Below are 14,926 nucleotides of genomic sequence, written 5' to 3' on the forward strand. Positions count from 1 at the left end.
GTATGGTAATTAAAATAGTGTTCTTTGACCTAAGGATAAACAAATACACCAATGGAAGAGAATAGAAACAGTCTCACACTTGTGTGACCACTTGATTTCACTGTAGATCTAATTATAAAAGTAATACAATAAAGGTATAGAATATATCATAGGAAAATACTTTCATGATCTTGGAGTACACAAAGATTTAATATAAATTTAAATATAAAGGAAGCAGTAACCATAAGGAAGAAGATTGATGAATTGGACTATATTAAAATTACACATCTCTGTTCACCAAAAGAGATATTAAAAAAATCAATGTTTACCTATTTTTTAATATGAAATTTATTGTCATATTGGTTTCCATACAATACCCAGTGCTCATCCCAACAGGTGCCCTCCTCAATGCCCATCACCCACTTTCCCATCCCTCCTACCCCCCATCAACCCTCAGTTTATTCTCAGTTTTTAAGAGTCTCTTATGGTTTGCCTCCTTCCCTCTCTTTTTTTTTCCTTCCCGTCCCCTGTGGTCTTCTGTTAAGTTTCTCAGGATCCACATAAGAGTGAAAACATATGGTATCTGTCTTTCTCTGTATGACTTATTTCAGTTAGCATAACACTCTCCAGTTCCATCCACAATGCTAGAAAAGGCCATATTTCATTCCTTCTTACTGCCAAGTAGTATTCCATTGTGTATATAAACCACAATTTCTTTATCCATTCATCAGTTGATGGACATTTAGGCTATGATTTGGCTATGATTAGGCTATGATAGGCCATAATTTGGCTATTGTTGAAAGCGCTGCTATAAACATTGGGGTACAAGTGTCCCTATGCATCAGCACTCCTGTATCCCTTGGGTAAATTCCTAGCAGTTCTATTGCTGGGTCATAGGGTAGATCTATTTTTAATTTTTTGAGGAACCTCCACACTGTTTTCCAGAGTGGCTGCACCAATGTTTACCTATTTTTGAGAGAGACAGAGTGTGAGCGAGGGAAGGGGCAGAGGGAAAGGGAAACAAATCTGAAGCAGGCTCCAGGCTCTGAGCAAGCTGTCAATACAGAGCCTGATGCAGGGCTCAAACTCACAAACCATGAGATCATGACCTGAACCGAAGTCAGACGCTTAACCAACTGAGCCACCCAGGTGCCCCCATCAAAGAGATATTTAAAAAGCAAACCACAGAGCAGAAAAAGTTATTTGCCTGATATATATATATATATCTCATATATATAATATATCACATATATATCATATATATAATTGTAAACAATACGTGTAAGATTATCTCTACAAAGAATAATAATAAGATAATAGAAAAAATGGGCACAAAACTTTAACACGCACTTTCCCAAAGAGCATTATGAATGGTTAATAAATGTTTACAAAGGTGGTTTTTTTTTTACCTACCAAGAAATGAAAATTCAAACCACAATGAAATATTATTATATAACTGCCAGAATGGCAATATTTAAAAGACTGATAATGCCAAGGTTTGATGATGCTGAGAAATAACCACAGTTTTCATATTGCTGTTGGGAAGTATAAATTTAGAAAACTATTCAGCAGTGTTTACAAAACTGAACATACACCTATCCTTATGACCCAATAATTTCACTTCTTTGTATTTACTCAACAAATGTGCATACATATTTGCGCACCAAAAGACCTGTAGATGATGGTCATAGCAGGACTGTTTACATAAACAGATAACTTACATGTCCATCAGCAGTAGAAGAGAAATAAATCATTGTGTATTCATGCAACGGAATACTATACAACAATAAGAATGAACAAGTTACAACCATATGTGACAATATGAATGAATTTCACACATATAATATAAATTATATTTTCACAAAAGAGTACTTAGGGTAATATTCCATTCATTTAATGGCCAAAACCAGAAAGAACTAATTAATGATTATAGCAGTCAAAATAATTGTTGATTCTGGGCATGGGAGGGTGCATGAGGAGAGGTTTAAGAATGGTAATAATGTTTTATTCTCATCTGGATGGTGATGAAATGGGTGTATTCACTTTGTCAAAATTCATTTGCACTTTAGAAAAATATTTAGGCTACTTTTGTACTTTTGAAGTATATGCTATTTTGTTTCCTACAGTTAGATCCTACATAAAAACACATCTATGCACAGATAATCCAAAAAGACAGAAAATGATTTTAAATACTATACTAAATTAACAAGCTAAAAAATAAAGCACTAATTAACAATATCCACAATATAAACAAATGAACAACATTTAAAGATGCCTTTATTAAATAGTAATTTTTATGTCTATATATTATAAATTGCCCTTCTTTAGGATCCACTGCCTCGTTCTTTGTTATTTCATATTGAACCAAATCACTAAAATATATGTCAGCACTTATAGACCTAAAGAAATATGACCAACCTTCCTAGATATAGGGAAAAGAAATTTATAGTGCTATAGGGGCGTCTGGGTGGCTTAGTCCATTAAGCACCTGACTCCTGATTTCGGCTCAGGTCACCATCTCACGGTTCACGGTTCACTCTGCTGACAGTGCAGCGCCTGCTTGGGATTCGCTCTCTCACTCTCTCACTCTCTCAAAATAAATAAATAAACTTAAGGAGGAAAAAAGTGCCAAAGACTTCTTGCTTTCCTTTTTGAACACATGAGCTCTAGGCATATAAAAAAAGTAATACCTGGCCTAGATTGGTGTCTATGCTAGCTTAGTTACCAACTAATTTTGTTTAGCTTTGAATTAAACATTATTGTTTTGAAATTATCACTACAATATTAAATAAAGTAGACTTCCAAAGACACATAATTTAAAATGTTACAAGAATGGGAAGAATTGTTTTTTTCATTTGTGAGTTATTTTTAATAAACAAGTGATTATTATGAGATCGTGAGCTTATCTACCTCCATTACTATTTCACTTTAGCCAAATCATTTATTCCTTGGTCAGTTTCATCTACAAAACACAGAAATTAGATAAGGTCCTTATTTAGTCTTAGCATTTATTTTTTATTTTTTTAATGTTTTATATTTATTATTTTTGAGCGCATGCGAGAGAGAAAGAGCACACACTAGCAGGGGAGGGGCAGAGAGAGAGGGAGACACAGAATCCAAAGACAGCCTCCAGGCTCTGAGGTAGCTGTCAGCACAGAGCCTGATGCGGGGCTTGAACTCACAAACAGTGAGATCATGACCTGAGCCAAATTCAGACACTTAACCAACTGAACCACCCAGGAACCCCCTTAGCATTCTAAATATAAACCAAATGTTGATGAAAGTAAAGCTCCTACTTCAGCGATTGAATTATCTTTGCTAATATTAACTCTTGCATAGAATACACAGATTTTGTCCATTAATTGTCCTCAAATATGTATCATTTCAAACCTTGAAGTCACAATTACTAATTTATGATGCCAACTTAGTGATACTAATTTTGAAAGTGTCTCTCCTTTATTTTAATATTTAAGATTATTGGGGCGCCTGGGTGGCGCAGTCGGTTAAGCGTCCGACTTCAGCCAGGTCACGATCTCGCGGTCCGTGAGTTCGAGCCCCGCGTCAGGCTCTGGGCTGATGGCTCGGAGCCTGGAGCCTTTTCCGATTCTGTGTCTCCCTCTCTCTCTGACCCTCCCCCGTTCATGCTCTGTCTCTCTCTGTCCCAAAAATAAATAAAAAACGTTGAAAAAAAAAATTTAAAAAAAAAAAAATATTTAAGATTATTAATTAATGTTAAAATTATCAAGTAGTTGTTTTACAGCTAGTACATATAATTGTGCTAAAACTCTTTAGGATTCTAACTCTGCCTTAGAACCTCTTTTTCCATTGTGTTTTCAGAGAGAGACAACACAAATAATATTCCCAGAGGAATGCTAGGTTTCTCATACATCCCTATAATATTGATAAGAAATTCACAGTATACTTGATAAGAAACAGAATGAGAGGAAGAAAAAAAAATCAATGACACAATCAGAAAATACAACTCTTCTAGGAAATGCTATGTTATTTTCAAACATGTCACCAATCTGTACAAATTATTGTCAGGAAATGGTCTCTCTCTATAACAAGTGGCAACATTAAAAGACCCTGTTACTATTCAAATTTGGATCTTACCAAGGCAAGAGAATTCAAGGTGGGAGTTATATGAAGGACAACTGTCAAAAGTAAACAAAATGTCTCAGAAGAGGCTCTGATCCCTTGTAAACACACAGAATGATAGATTCATTACTCAGTTTTCTCTCTAGTCAGAGTGTCTATGTTAATGTTGGTGCACCCAGCTCCCCAAAGGTATAGAGAACAACATTAGATAATTAAGCAAAAGCACTATGTTAAAGAAACTGAAATAATATGAATGCTAACACTTTCCAGCCCAAAATATTTCTGGCGTTCATATTAGAATGACGTAAAAAATTCTGAGAGTGTAAAATATTTAGGGTTGAAAATATCTTTGCAGCAAATACCCAGGTAAGTAAAGTGCCTCATCCAAGTTCACATAGCCAGATAGTGAAAAAAAAAAAAAAAAAACAGGAGAAGAACCTGTTACTAATAATAGGAAATGCTCAGTAGTTTTGACCTCCAAGTGGTCAGTAGGCAAAAGATAAATAGACAAAAGAGAGACACATCTATTACTGAAGATACTTTCTTTGTATTATTGCATATAGGCAGGCAAGGTCACATAACAAACCCTATCTAAAAGAGTAACACAGGGGCGCCTGGGTGGCTCAGTCGGTTGGGCGGCCGACTTCGGCTCAGGTCATGATCTCACGGTCCGTGAGTTTGAGCCTCGCGTCGGGCTCTGTGCTGACAGCTCAGAGCCTGAAGCCTATTTCAGATTCTGTGTCTCCCTCTCTCTGACCCTCCCCCGTTCATGCTCTGCCTCTCTCTGTCTCTCTCTGTCTCAAAAATAATAAACGTTAAAAAAAATTTTTTTTAAATAAATAAAAAAAAGGAGTAACACATAAAAAGGTATATACATATAAAAAGCTATAAAAGGGTATGTGTGTTTATACATATACATAGAAATACATATATGTGTATATATACCTTATATATTATATATATATCTTATATATAAATATATACACCTTTATATATGCCTTATATATATATACATACCAATTTATGTCTAACTATATATTTATATGCATCTATATATAAAGATATATATGTGTGTGTACATACATATAAGGATATATGTAAACCACATTTCATAAAAAGCACAGTAAGGAGAGGGAGAGGAAGAGGGCGGCGTAGGAGGACGCTGGGCTCACCAAGCGTCCTGCTGATCACTTAGATTCCACCTACACCTGCCTAAATAACCCAGAAAACCGCCAGAGGATTAGCAGAACGGAGTCTCCGGAGCCAAGCGCAGACCAGAGGCCCACGGAAGAGGGTAGGAAGGGCGGCGAGGAGGTGCGTGCTCCACGGACTGGCGGGAGGGAGCCGGGGCGGAGGGGCGGCTTGCGGGCCAAGCAGAGCCCCCGAGTCTGGCTGGCAAAAGCAGAGGGGCCTGACGGACTGTGTTCCGACAGCAAGAGTGACTCAGCATCTGGGAGGTCATAAGTTAACAGCTCTGCTCAGAAAGCGGGAAGGCTGGAGGACAAAGGGAGGGAGAGCTGCTGAGCCCCCGGAGGCAGAGCTCAGCTTGGCGGGGAACAAAGGTGCTCACCAGCGCCATCTCCCCCGCCCATCCCCCAGCCAAAATCCCAAAGGGAACCAGTTCCTGCCAGGGAACTTGCTCGCTCCGCGCAAACACCCAACTCTGTGCTTCTGCGGATCCAACCCTCGGCAGCGGATCTGACTCCCTCCCGCTGCCACAGGGCCCCTCCTGAAGTGGATCACCTAAGGAGAAGCGAGATAAGCCTGCCCCTCCTGCCCCCGTGCACCTTGCCTACCCACCCCAGCTAATACGCCAGATCCCCAGCACCACAAGCCTGGCAGTGTGCAAGTAGTCCAGACGGGCCACGCCACCCCACAGTGAATCCCGCCCCTAGGAGAGGGGAAGAGAAGGCACACACCAGTCTGACTGTGGCCCCAGCAGTGGGCTGGGGGCAGACATCAGGTCAGACTGCGGCCCCGCCCACCAACTCCAGTTATACACCACAGCACAGGGGAAGTGCCCTGCAAGTCCTCACCACTCCAGGGACTATCCAAAATGACCAAACGGAAGAATTCCCCTCAGAAGAATCTCCAGGAAATAACAACAGCTAATGAACTGATCAAAAAGGATTTAAATAATATAACAGAAAGTGAATTTAGAATAATAGTCATAAAATTAATCGCTGGGCTTGAAAACAGTATAGAGGACAGCAGAGAATCTCTTGCTACAGAGATCAAGGGACTAAGGAACAGTCATGAGGAGCTGAAAAGCGCTTTAAACGAAATGCAAAGCAAAATGGAAACGACAACAGCTCGGATTGAAGAGGCAGAGGAGAGAATAGGTGAACTAGAAGATAAATTTATGGAAAAAGAGGAAGCTGAGAGAAAGAGAGATTAAAAAAATCCAGGAGTATGAGGGGAAAATTAGAGAACTAAGTGATACACTAAAAAGAAATAATATACGCATAATTGGTATCCCAGAGGAGGAAGAGAGAGGGAAAGGTGCTGAAGGGGTACTTGAAGAAATTATAGCTGAGAACTTCCCTGAACTGGGGAAGGAAAAAGGCATTGAAATCCAAGAGGAACAGAGAACTCCCTTCAGATGTAACTTGAATCGATCTTCTGCACGACATATCATAGTGAAACTGGCAAAATACAGGGTAAAGAGAAAATTCTGAAAGCAGCAAGGGATAAATGTGCCCTCACATATAAAGGGAGACCTATAAGACTCGTGACTGATCTCTCTTTTGAAACTTGGCAGGCCAGAAAGGCTTGGCACGATATCTTCAGTGTGCTAAACAGAAAAAATATGCAGCCGAGAATCCTTTAACCAGCAAGTCTGTCATTTAGAATAGAAGGAGAGATAAAGGTCTTCCCAAACAAACAAAAACTGAAGGAATTTGTCACCACTAAACCAGCCCTACAAGAGATCCTAAGGGGGACCCTGTGAGACAAAGTACCAGAGACATCACTACAAGCATAAAACATACAGACATCACAATGACTCTAAACCCGTATCTTTCTATAATAACACTGAATGTAAATGGATTAAATGCGCCAACCAAAAGACATAGGGTATCAGAATGGATAAAAAAACAAGACCCATCTATTTGCTGTCTACAAGAGACTCATTTTAGATCTGAGGACACCTTTAGATTGAGAGTGAGGGGATGGAGAACTATTTATCATGCTACTGGAAGCCAAAAGAAAGCTGGAGTAGCCATACTTATATCAGACAAACTAGACTTTAAATTAAAGGCTGTAACAAGAGATGAAGAAGGGCATTATATAATAATTACAGGGTCTATCCATCAGGAAGAGCTAACAATTATAAATGTCTATGCGCCAAATACCGGAGCCCCCAAATGGATAGATCATCTAGACACACGGTCAATAAAGAAACAAGGGCCCTGAATGATACATTGGATCAGATGGACTTGACAGATATATTTAGAACTCTGCATCCCAAAGCAACAGAATATACTTTCTTCTCGAATGCACATGGAACATTCCCCAAGATAGATCATATACTGGGTCACAAAACAGCCCTTCATAAGTATACAAGAATTGAAATTATACCATGCATACTTTCAGACCACAATGCTATGAAGCTTGAAATCAACCACAGGAAAAAGTCTGGAAAACCTCCAAAAGCATGGAGGTTAAAGAACACCCTACTAACGAATGAGTGGGTCAACCAGGCAATTAGAGAAGAAATTAAAAAATATATGGAAACAAACGAAAATGAAAATACAACAATCCAAATGCTTTGGGATGCAGCGAAGGCAGTCCTGAGAGGAAAATACATTGCAATCCAGGCCTATCTCAAGAAACAAGAAAAATCCCAAATACAAAATCTAACAGCACACCTAAAGGAATAGAAGCAGAACAGCAAAGGCAGGCTAAACCCAGCAGAAGAAGAGAAATAATAAAGATCACAGCAGAAATAAACAATACAGAATCTAAAAAAACTGTAGAGCAGATCAACGAAACCAAGAGTTGGTTTTTTGAAAAAATAAACAAAATTGACAAACCTCTAGCCAGGCTTCTCAAAAAGAAAAGGGAGATGACCCAAATAGATAAAATCATGAATGAAAATGGAATTATTACAACCAATCCCTCAGAGATACAAACAATTATCGGGGATTACTATGAAAAATTATATGCCAACAAATTGGACAACCTGGAAGAAACGGACAAATTCCTAAACACCCACACTCTTCCAAAACTCAATCAGGAGGAAATAGAAAGCTTGAACAGACCCATAACCAGCGAAGAAATTGAATCGGTTATCAAAAATCTCCCAACAAATAAGAGTCCAGGACCAGATGGCTTCCCAGGGGAGTTCTACCAGACGTTTAAAGCAGAGATAATACCTATCCTTCTCAAGCTATTCCAAGAAATAGAAAGGGAAGGAAAACTTCCAGACTCATTCTATGAAGCCAGTATTACTTTGATTCCTAAACCAGACAGAGACCCAGTAAAAAAAGAGAACTACAGGCCAATATCCCTGATGAATATGGATGCAAAAATTCTCAATAAGATACTAGCAAATCGAATTCAACGGCATATAAAAAGAATTATTCACCATGATCAAGTGGGATTCATTCCTGGGATGCAGGGCTGGTTCAACATTCGCAAATCGATCAACATGATACATCACGTTAACAAAAAAAAAGAGAAGAACCATATGATCCTGTCAATCGATGCAGAAAAGGCCTTTGACAAAATCCAGCACCCTTTCTTAATAAAAACTCTGGAGAAAGTCGGGATAGAAGGAACATACTTAAAGATCATAAAAGCTATTTATGAAAAGCCCACAGCTAACATCATCCTCAACGGGGAAAAACTGAGAGCTTTTTCCCTGAGATCAGGAACACGACAGGGATGCCCACTCTCACCGCTGTTGTTTAACATAGTGCTGGAAGTTCTAGCATCAGCAATCAGACAACAAAAGGAAATCAAAGGCATCAAAATTGGCAAAGATGAAGTCAAGCTTTCGCTTTTTGCAGATGACATGATATTATACATGGAAAATCCGATAGACTCCACCAAAAGTCTGCTAGAACTGATACATGATTTCAGCAAAGTTGCAGGATACAAAATCAATGTACAGAAATCAGTTGCATTCTTATACACTAACAATGAAGCAACAGAAAGACAAATAAAGAAACTGATCCCATTCACAATTGCACCAAGAAGCATAAAATACCTAGGAATAAATCTAACCAAAGATGTAAAAGATCTGTATGCTGAAAACTATAGAAAGCTTATGAAGGTAATTGAAGAAGATTTAAAGAAATGGAAAGACATTCCCTGCTCGTGGATCGGAAGAATAAATATTGTCAAAATGTCAATACTACCCAAAGCTATCTACACATTCAATGCAATCCCAATCAAAATTGCACCAGCATTCTTCTCGAAACTAGAACAAGCAATCTTAAAATTCATATGGAACCACAAAAGGCCCCGAATAGCCAAAGTAATTTTGAAGAAGACCAAAGCAGGAGGCATCACAATCCCAGACTTTAGCCTCTACTACAAAGCTGTCATCATCAAGACAGCATGGTATTGGCACAAAAACAGACACATAGACCAATGGAATAGAATAGAAACCCCAGAACTAGACCCACAAACGTATGGCCAACTCATCTTTGACAAAGCAGGAAAGAACATCCAATGGAAAAAAGACAGTCTCTTTAACAAATGATGCTGGGAGAACTGGACAGCAACATGTAGAAAGTTGAAACTAGACCACTTTCTCACACCATTCACAAAAATAAACTCAAAATGGATAAAGGACCTGAATGTGAGACAGGAAACCATCAAAACCTTAGAGGAGAAAGCAGGAAAAGACCTCTCTGACCTCAGCCGTAGCAATCTCTTACTCGACACATCCCCAAAGGCAAGGGAATTAAAAGCAAAAGTGAATTACTGGGACCTTATGAAGATAAAAAGCTTCTGCACAGCAAAGGAAACAACCAACAAAACTAAAAGGCAACCAACGGAATGGGAAAAGATATTTGCAAATGACATATCGGACAAAGGGCTAGTATCCAAAATCTATAAAGAGCTCACCAAACTCCACACCCGAAAAACAAATAACCCAGTGAAGAAATGGGCAGAAAACATGAATAGACACTTCTCTAAAGAAGACATCCGGATGGCCAACAGGCACATGAAAAGATGTTCAGCGTCGCTCCTTATCAGGGAAATACAAATCAAAACCACACTCAGATACCACCTCACGCCAGTCAGAGTGGCCAAAATGAACAAATCAGGAGACTATAGATGCTGGCGAGGATGTGGAGAAACGGGAACCCTCTTGCACTGTTGGTGGGAATGCAAACAGGTGCAGCCGCTCTGGAAAGCAGTGTGGAGGTTCCTCAAAAAATTAAAAATAGACCTACCCTATGACCCAGCAGCATCACTGCTAGGAATTTACCTAAGGGATACAGGAGTACTGATGCATAGGGGCACTTGTACCCTAATGTTTATAGCAGCACTCTCAACAATAGCCAAATTATGGGAAGAGCCTAAATGTCCATCAACTGATGAATGGATAAAGAAATTGTGGTTTATATACACCATGGAATACTACGTGGCAATGAGAAAGAATGAAATATGGCCTTTTGTAGCAACGTGGATGGAACTGGAGAGTGTGATGCTAAGTGAAATAAGCCATACAGAGAAAGACAGATACCATATGGTTTCACTCTTATGTGGATCCTGAGAAACGTAACAGAAACCCATGGGGGAGGGGAAGGAAAAAAAAAAAAAGAGGCTAGAGTGGGAGAGAGCCAAAGCATAAGAGACTGTTAAAAGCTAAGAACAAACTGAGGGTTGATGGGGGGTGGGAGGGAGGGGAGGGTGGGTGATGGGTATTGAGGAGGGCACCTTTTGGGATGAGCACTGGGTGTTGTATGGAAACCAATTTGACAATAAATTTCATATATTAAAAAAATAAAATAAAATAAAATAAAATAAAATAAAATAAAATAAAATAAAAGCACAGTAAGGTCTATTACCAAGAGAGGCAAAAGAGGTAAGCTTTTGATATCTCTTCAGAGATCTAAGGATCTTATCTTACAGAAGATTGACACAGTTATAGCACTATTTGGTTAGCACTGGAAAATGTTCCGAGATGAATCCAGGCAGTTCTCACTTCTCTAGGTCAAAGATATCATTGAGACTCCTTAAATGGCTTTCACAATATTTAAAAGACATAAAGTAGGTAACCCCCAAATTATATAAATTCTGCATAGCAAAGAGTAGTGCAATGAAGAATACCAGCTCTAACTAAATTATTAAATCCACATCATAAAAGGAGACTATAAAAGTGATCTAAAACAGAAAGATGTGTAGGAAATCATGCTAATGATTTAAAAAATAATTAAGATATAACCAAGATGTAAAAGCATATTAAGGAGAATGGAGAGGAATGAAAAGCACACCCAAGTAGGCTTGGAAAGTCTGCTGGTCCAGACGTCTGTGTCTTAAACCAGTTGCCTATTAAAAATCTTCCCTATTATTTTTGAATATTCTCTTTTAAACCTGCTAAGCAGAATTCATATTCTCACTCTTAACCTAGTGCTCTTTATGCTTTATCTTGCCACTCTTTTCCTTTCATCCATTAAAGATTAATATTAATCAGAGCTAAATTGTTCTGCTATTTAAAACTTAAAAATGCAAATAATTCAGTGGAAAATAGGTAAGTAATTAAAGATATTTCTTTTGAATTTTCAGGATAACTGCCTCAATAATCCCCTCCATAAAAATACATAGGCTTCATCGTAGTAAAAATATATCTTATTATCCATAAAAATACATAGGCTTCTTTTTAGTAAAACTGTATGTTATTATTAAATCACTTACTATAAGCCACAGTATAGTGGTCCAACCTAAACCCTACAGCTTTTTTGGTAAAAGGTGCAACCATAACCATACTAGCTTAAGCAATATAAGGTAAACGAGTGGCTCAAGTAGCTAGGCAAGTCAGGGCCTATCTAGCTATAGGCATAGCTAGATCCAGAGGATACAAAAGATAATCAGAACACTCTCTTTTTCCAGTTTAGGGCTCTGCTACCACAGTATTCTCAGAGAAGCTCTAACTATATTGTGGCAAATACGAACAACAGAAGCTTCTCACTTACATTCTTTCAGCTTAGCAACCCTAGTGGAAAGAAAGTACCTCTTTCCAGAATTTCCAGCAAAATACACCAGGACTGATGCTCTCTCAAGACCTGGTTTGGATCATACACCCATCCTTTTTTTAATGTGTATTTGTTTTTGAGAGAGATAGAGTGAGAGATAGAGTGAGAGAGACAGAGCACGAGCCGGGGAGGGGCAGAGAGAGAGGGAGACACAGAATCTGAAGCAGGCCTCAAGCTCTAAGCTGTCAGCACAGAGCCCATTACTGGGGCTCAAACCCATGAACCATGAGATTATGACCTGAGCTGAAGTCAGACAATCAACTGAGCCACCCAGGTGCCCCTGATCATATACCCATCCTTGACATAGCATATCAGTTTTATCCTTGGTCCAACTTGAGTTTTCATGCTTTCTCAGGTCAGAAGGTAGACTCCAGCCCACTCAAACTATAGAGACTGAATGGGAGAGAGGAGTAATTTCCTCCTGTAAAAAAAAAAAAAAAACAAAACCTGATTCTCTTACCCAAAGAGAGAACGGATGCTGGTCACAGAGGAAAGAAACATAAATGTTATTTCCCAGGATATATACTCTAGAAAAAAACATAAGTACCTCATGAAAACACATGATACCATGAAATATTCCCAAAGATAATATTTTAAGATGTATACTTTGAACTATGGATGATCATTATTGTGACTTTTAACACATTACAGATAAAGATGTCATCTTTTGAAAGACAATGAACTTGATATGCCAATTGGTAAATAATAAAATGTTGCTGACTTTACAGCCAAGGAACTAGAGAATCAGAAAAATTTCAAATATTACTTCATAAGACTATACAACTTTCTAAAATATTTATTTATTTATTTATTTATTTATTTATTTATTTATTTATTTACAGAGCACGCACACAAGCAGGGAGGGGCAGAGAAAATCCCAAGAAGGCTATATGCTGTCAGCACAGAGCCTAATGCAGGGCTCAACTCCATGAATCATGATATCATGACCTGAGCCAAAATCAAGAGTCAGACCCTCAACCAACTGAGCCACCAGGCACCCCTATAACTTTTTAATTAAAAAATTATTCACAGTTAATCATTTATGCAGTCAGCCATTTTTGAAAAATGAACTGGCTTATATGGTTTCAGTGTTGCACTTCAGTGACATCTATACTTTTTTTTAATGACTATTTACAGAGATCTTGAACTTCTTGTAAAATCTGCTACCATAGTAATCTCAGCAAATAATTAGCTCCTCAGGGAAAAATCCTACTCTTCATAACTTCCAGTTGAAACATAAAATAGCCTTTAGCTCTTCTTCCTAAATTATGATACATTTAGTACTTATACATTGCTGCCTACTACATCTGTAAGGAAAACCAAATTTGTTTTTCTGAGAAATGCTTCCAGACGTTCTATCTCGTCTTCAAAATATTTAAAGATGAAAATCAATTTAATTTTAAATAATCTATTAACCAGTTTAGGAAAATTAAAATACCACAGAGTTTATAGCCTTGTAAATTATTTTAAAAATGAAAAGCCAACTCTGTTCTTACTCTTCCATTTCACAATCCCTTGTGGCTAGAAATAGACAAATTATATGCAATGAACATTATTTCTGTTTACTTGAGGAAAATGACTATTTTCAAGCTAAGAGTATTAAATGTATCTCTAAATAGTTCAAAACTAATAACATGAAGCACAAACACTGAATTCTAATGTAAATATGTTTCATCATTTATTTATATTGTGTTTTATCCTAAAAGGATTTTAAAGCAACTTAAAAGATGCAGAAGTAGAACAAAATAAACAAAAGTAAAGAAAAAGGAAAATAGATGTATGAAAGCAAGTTGAAGCCAAGAATAAAGTTTTTACTCAATCCATATATACCATGACTTTCACTTGCAAACTGTGGATATTAATCTAGGTACTTTGGTTTCTAAACCACTAAAAAGAACAACTCTAGTTTATCCTGATACAAAATAAAATACTGGTCAGCAAGCTATAGATGAGAAGTACATGTTTGCAAACATTAAAATCTGGCAAACTGAGTACATATTTGTACTCAGTATAATACATACATACATAAACTTAAAACACATAAATAAACTTAAAAACAAAAGTTAATGCTTTTCTATAGATCAGCAATAGCAATAAACAAGTAGAATGTGAAATTAAGAATACAATACCATTTACATTAGCACCCAAAAAATGAAAAACTCAGGTTTAAATTGAACAAAATATGTACAAGATCTATATGGTAAAGAAAATGAAACTTTGAAACAAAGATATCAAAGAAAAAGGAAAGAAATGGAGAGATGGTCTATGTTCATACAAAGAAAGACAATATTGTCAAGATGTCAGTTCTTTCCAAGTTAATCTATAGATTCATTGTGCCCCAAGCAAAATCTTAGTAAGTTATTTTGTGGATCTGGGCAAAGTCATTCTAAAGTTTACATGGAGAGGCAAAAGACACAGGATAGCCCACACAGTGTTGAAACAGAATAACAGAGCTAGAGGATTGACGCCATCCTACTTCAAGATTTACTGTAAAGCAATAGTAATTGACACAGTGTAGTATTAGTGAAAGAATAAAAAACTAGATCAATGGGCCAGAATAGAGCTCAGAAACAAACCCACATAAATATAGTCAACTGATCTTGACAAAAAAGCAAAAGTGGGACACCTGGGTGGCT

This window comes from Panthera leo, chromosome A2 (genome assembly GCF_018350215.1).
Source record: "Panthera leo isolate Ple1 chromosome A2, P.leo_Ple1_pat1.1, whole genome shotgun sequence".
In the NCBI taxonomy this organism is placed as follows: Eukaryota; Metazoa; Chordata; class Mammalia; order Carnivora; family Felidae; genus Panthera; species Panthera leo.